This window comes from Colobus angolensis, unplaced genomic scaffold (assembly GCF_000951035.1).
Source record: "Colobus angolensis palliatus isolate OR3802 unplaced genomic scaffold, Cang.pa_1.0 Scaffold439, whole genome shotgun sequence".
NCBI lineage: Eukaryota > Metazoa > Chordata > Mammalia > Primates > Cercopithecidae > Colobus > Colobus angolensis.
The window spans coordinates 452,221-458,163 of NW_012117810.1; the positions used below are offsets into that span (position 1 = coordinate 452,221).

The 5,943-nt window shown below is 36.2% G+C and overlaps 1 pseudogene; it reads right to left on the reverse strand.

Annotated features, from left to right (window-relative positions):
* Positions 1-2,844: 2,844 nt before the first annotated feature.
* On the reverse strand, positions 2,845-3,837 carry LOC105522644 (annotated as a pseudogene).
* Positions 3,838-5,943: the final 2,106 nt, after the last annotated feature.

Here is a 5,943-nt window from a genome sequence, read left to right on the forward strand (position 1 = left end):
AAAAAAAAAAAAAGGATAAGTTTGTGTCCTTTGTAGGGACATGGATGCAGCTGGAAACCATCATTCTCAGCAAACTATCGCAAGAACAGAAAACCAGCACTGCATGTTCTCACTCATAGGTGGGAATTGAACAATGAGATCACTTGGACTTGGGAAGGGGAACATCACACACGAGAGTCTATTATTGGGAGGGGAAGGGGTAGGGATGGCATTGGGAGTTATACCTGATGTAAATGACAAGTTGATGAGTGCTGACGAGTTGACAGGTGCAACACACCAACATGGCACCAGTATACATATGTAACAAACTCACATGTTGTGCCCATGTACCATAGAACTTACAGTATAATTAAAAATAAATAAATAAATAAATAAACGAAATACATAGATCATATTTAAACATAGTTTAAAGAGAATCAAATGCCAAGTTTATGAATCAGACAAAATATATGTGTAACACCTTTAAAAATGAATAAAATGTATTAGATTTATAAATAGAATACTAAGGTTTTTAACTGGGAATTCAAAGAATTAAAGAAGACTTAAGTTTTTTAAATGTTTACCTCAAATAAATTTAAATTGCATAATCGAAGAAACATATATAATTTTCTGCATGTAAAATGTATTGTCATCAGTATTTAAAATCTCGTATCAATGCAGGAGAGGATTTAATGATGCAGGAGTGAGAAGGGACAAATGGTAGGGCTGGGTCCACAAGGCAGGGGAGAAAACAAGGTCTGGAGCTGAACTGAAGTTGGGACTAAGGTCTTTTTTCCACTTTAGCACTCCCAAGCCGATAGAAGAATTTAACTGCCTGCCTGAAAACAGTTGATTGGGACTTTTTTTTTTTTGACCAGCACTATTGATATTTCCACTATGATCTGCTTATTTTCTCCCCACACCTCTAGCTGGCCTCCTGATCATTATGATTCCACTGGCAGTTGCCCTGTGTCCCTGCTTTTTTCTCCACAGGAGCTGAGCAAAACTCCTTTTCTAGAGACAATTTACTCAGCTCTTAAAAATGCTAGTGTAGTTTTGTGGGAGGAAGGCAGGGACGTTTATCTCAGAAGATAAAATGTGTGTGTGAACCTTCTGAGTATAAGCTCCAAAGCAGAGAAGAAGAAAGGGAGCAACACTCCAGACCACAAATGCAATGAGAACAAAGATGTTGAGATGTAAAACTGCACAGCATTTTAACATAACATAATGTAACATAACATAACATAACCATAACATGGAATGTTTTTAACAGTAGTGACATTAATTTTTTTAAATTTACCAAAATATAAATATATATCTTCGTATAATTTGTGTATTTGTGTTTTTGGTCCTAAGCCTATATATTATATATCTATTTAATCTTCAAGGACCCAGGAGCGTTTGCTCTGACATCTACAAAATGATGTGAAAATTAATCCATAAAGGAATTCATGCAACAGCATTATACAAATATCGCAAGTTCAGTGACTCTATGTGCCGCATAATCATTGTGATATATCAGAGGACAATTGATGGAGGGGTAAAGGTCTCCGGACTGAATGTTAAGGAGCCAGGCTTCTTTTCCAAGCCCAATTCACTTCACTGGTGTGCATCTTGTTAATCTTTTTATAGTGAAAAAAACCTGACATGAGGGTATTGTAAATATTAAATGAAAAATTTCATAATGGAAACACTTAGAAAGTAATAAATATGATTTACTTAATTATAAAGTAATAAATATGATTGTTGTTTAGGCCAGTGTTCTCTTTTGATTTGGGGAAGATGACATCACACTACCTGAAGTTACAAAGTGAAGAAAATATTCTATTATAATCTGTGAACGATAGAAACATAGGTAAATCTACAGCAGACATCCCCTGTCAGATCAAACATTAGTCCTTACATTAGAAAATTGGAAAGTATAGCAAATCAACAGCATAAATCAAAACACGTACAGCGGGTTTATGTGCAGATTTGTTACGGGGGATTTTGTTTGAAATTGAGGTTTGGAGTACAGATCTCGTCACTCAGGTAGTGAGCGTATTAGCTGATAGGTGGTTGTTTTACCCACCCCTCCATACCCTCTGATAGTCCACAGTGTCTATTGTTTCCGTATTTATGTCCATGTAACCTCTATGTTTAGCTCCACTTATAAATGAGAACTAAAAAATAAAAGAGATGATAAAAGACATTCATAATATACTGTGAAACACAGGCAAGGATGTCAGCAGATTACTCATCAAAAACAATGCAAGTGAGAACAAAGTAGACCAACATCTTTAACTCATGGAAAAAAAGAAAAAAAATCTTATATTTTGGACTTCCATATCCAGAAAAAAAATCTTATAAAATGAGGACAAAATAAAAGACTTGCTCAGATTTACGAAGCTTTGTTGAAACTTACAAAAGCAAAAAAGATTAATCATCCTCAGACCCACGGTGTGAGAAAAGTTGAAGGAAGCTTCTCAGGTGGAAGGAAAATGACACCAGATGAATACAGATTTTCACAAAGAAATGCAGAGTGCAGGAAAAGAGAACAATGTAGATAAATGTATAAGAAGGTTTTACAATCATTTAAATATCTTTAAGCTTAACGTATTCATTTTGGTTTTTGTTTTTACAGCTTAACTTTTTAAGCAAAAGTTATAACATTTATAAATCATACTTATTATAGCCTTAGAAATACAAGATCTATAAATTGAAATGTATAGACACATAACTTAGTACCGTTGTTTTTCATATTAAAAATCATTAAAGAGATACTTCACTTTGAATATACATGCCAAAATTTCTTTAATTTTTTTTTTTAAAAAAAGGAAAAAGTGCATGGTAATTTTAAAAAACTCATTTGTTAGCATTTTAAACTTAAGGAGATGATGAGATTTCTTTGAAGAGATGTGTGTGAACTCCCATTAGCTCCCAGAGGCGTCGAATATCTTTTGAGAACAGAGGATTTTCTTGATGGCGTTTTTCATATCTTTGTTCCTCAGACTATAGATTATTGGGTTGAAAAGTGGGGCAAAGACAGTAAACATCAGTGCAATGGCCTTGTCCAGTAGTGGTGGGAACGTGGCAGAGAAGCGCAGATACATGAGTACCACATTGCCAAAAAACAGCAAGAAAATAGCAACATGGGCTGCACACATGGAGAAAGCCTTCTGACGGCTCTCACCAGAGGGAATCCTCAGGATCACCATGATGATTCTTAAATAGGAAAGGGTGATGACAGAGACAGAAGTCAGAATAGAAATAGCATGGATCACATCTTCAACCAGAATTATGGATGTATCTGTGCAGGCCAACCACAGCACAGGTTCAAAGTCACAAAAGAGTTGATGAATTTGGTTGGAGCCACAGAATGGAAGAGTAGAAATCCACACAATCTCTGGCAATAACATGAAGAAGCCAAAAATGCAAGAGCCAGTGAAGAGCTAGATGCACAGTCGAGGGGTCATAATGATTGCATAGTGAAGGGAGTTACCGATGGCTACATACCTGTCAATGGCCATCACTGTGAGGACTAGGGCTTCTGTGACCCCGAGTGAGTGGAAGAAATACATCTGCAGGAGGCAGCCTATGAAACATGGTTTTCAGTTCACTGAGAAGGTTGGAGAGCATCTTGGGGATAGTCACGGTGGTGTACCAAATGTCCAGGAAGGAGAAGATACTGATAAAATTGTACATAGGATTATGGAGATGGGGGTCCAGTCGGACAGCAAAGAAAATCATGAATTTTCCAACAATAATGAATATATAAATAAAGAGCATAAGAATGAAGAATAAGAGGCTGCCATTCTTAGATTGAGGAAAATCAGAGAAATGAAACTCAGTCACCATTGTCTGATTCTCTGGATCCATATTTTCAGCAGTTTCACTTGTTGGCTAACAAAACACAGTTAGCATTCTAAGTACATATAAAGAACAAATAAAAACTTTCTTTTCAAGCAGTTAAACAGCCTTGAAATTAGGATGGTCAAATAAAATATACTATGTGAGTTATTTTGCAAAATACGAAGTTATCCTGTCAAATTTCCAAATGCTTTTTATTAATTATAACTTATGTTGTTAATTATTCTGTTGGATAAGCTAACAGTATTGCTAGTTAGACATATAAATTGGTACAAACTCCCCTGAATGGCAATTTGGCGATTTATCTTGAGAGTTTAAGACTATTTAGAGCCTGCCTTTCACTATGTATTCTAGGGAAAGTATGTCAGATATTAAAAAGAGATATATGACAATATTAGCTAGAATATTTATTATAACAGTGAATTAGAAACAATTTAAGTAAGTAGACATTTTTATGTTTTTTGAGATGAAGTGTTGGGGACACAGAATGAGTCATGACAAAATGATACCCTCTGTGGATAATAAGAAGCCCATTTTTAAGTCAGCATGTTTAAAACTAAAGTATGATTACCAGCTTCCCTTAGTCTGACTCATTTTTAACAATTGAATGAGAAGAAAAAATCCAAATATTCCACTGAATGTAATTTAAGACAACAGGCTAATCCCATGTGATATATATGGATGTGCAAATTAATCTAATCTACACCCTAAAGGGGATGTATTAGGGTCCTCTAGAGGGACAGAAGTAATAGGAGATGGATATATATATATAGTTAAAGGGAAGCTTATTAAATATTAACTCACACTATTACAAGGTCCCACAATAGGCTGTCTGCAAGCTGAGGAGCAAGCAAAGCCAGTCCAAGTCCCAAAACTGAAGAACTTGGAGTCTGATGTTTGAGGGCAGGAAAGGTCCAGCACAGGAAAATGATGTAGGCTGGGAGGCCAGGTCAGTCTAGTCTTCTCATGTTTTTCTGCCTACTTTATATTCCAGCCACGTTGGCAGCTGATTAGATGGTGCCTACCCAGATTAAGGGTGAGTCTGCCTTTCCCAGCCCACTGACCCAAAAATTAATCTCCTTTAGCAACATACTCACAGACACACTCAGGATCAATATTTTGCATCCTTCAATCCAATCAAGTTGACACGCGGTATTAACTTTCACAGGGGGTTAGTTAATGGTTGAAGTGCACTAATCTAGAAATTACATTCTAGGTGTAATTTGCTAACATTTGAAATACTTTAATCAATAGTCTACCTCAAGAGGCAGATTTGACAAGATCTTCAAATATTCTTATCTGTATCCACACTGTAGAGTTTATTAATGAATGTAAAGCAGGTTTTGTCAACTTCAGCATTATTGACGTTTTGGAACACACAATTCATTGCTTGGAGAGAAGGCGAGGCTGTTCATGCATTATAGAATGTCTAGCAGCCACTCCTGGTCTCACCTATAAGGTGTCAGTAGCATAGACCCTCCCTCCATCATGGCTACCAAAATGGTCCTAGAAATCGCTAAATGTTCCTGTAGGGAAGAAGTACAAGAAAATTTGTGCCAGTTAAGAACCACTGGCAGACAGAAAATTTTTTTAAATGAAAAACCAGGTGATCAAGATATGTTGATTGGCTGAAAGTATACCTAACCTCTGGCTTGCAGGGATGTAAAATATGATGAGTTAGGCAGCCTATAGAGCTTGGAGAGCTGCAATAGGCACATGATCCATTCATTCCTGTGTTCCCTCTTTAAAGGGATGTTTATCACCTAATCTCACTAGAAAGTTGGCTTTTCTACTGGAGAGAATTTTGTTACATTTTATCTTTGATAGAAACTTTCATTTATTATACTAACCAGAAAGCATAAGGAAAAAGAGTTGAGACTTCCATGAGCTTCCAGGAAAAGGCCTAATAGTAGTATGTTTTTGCTTGTGTGCTAATAAATGTTTGTTTGCATGGCAGAATTCTGACTCTTGACTTGGTACTGAGGTGAAGATGGGATCTCTAAATAGAGAAAGCTACTGATATCCACCAAAAACAGTCAGACAGCTGTGAACTGCCAATGGATACAACAAATAGATAAAATTATTTGGAAACCATAATACCAGAGGCTATGCACA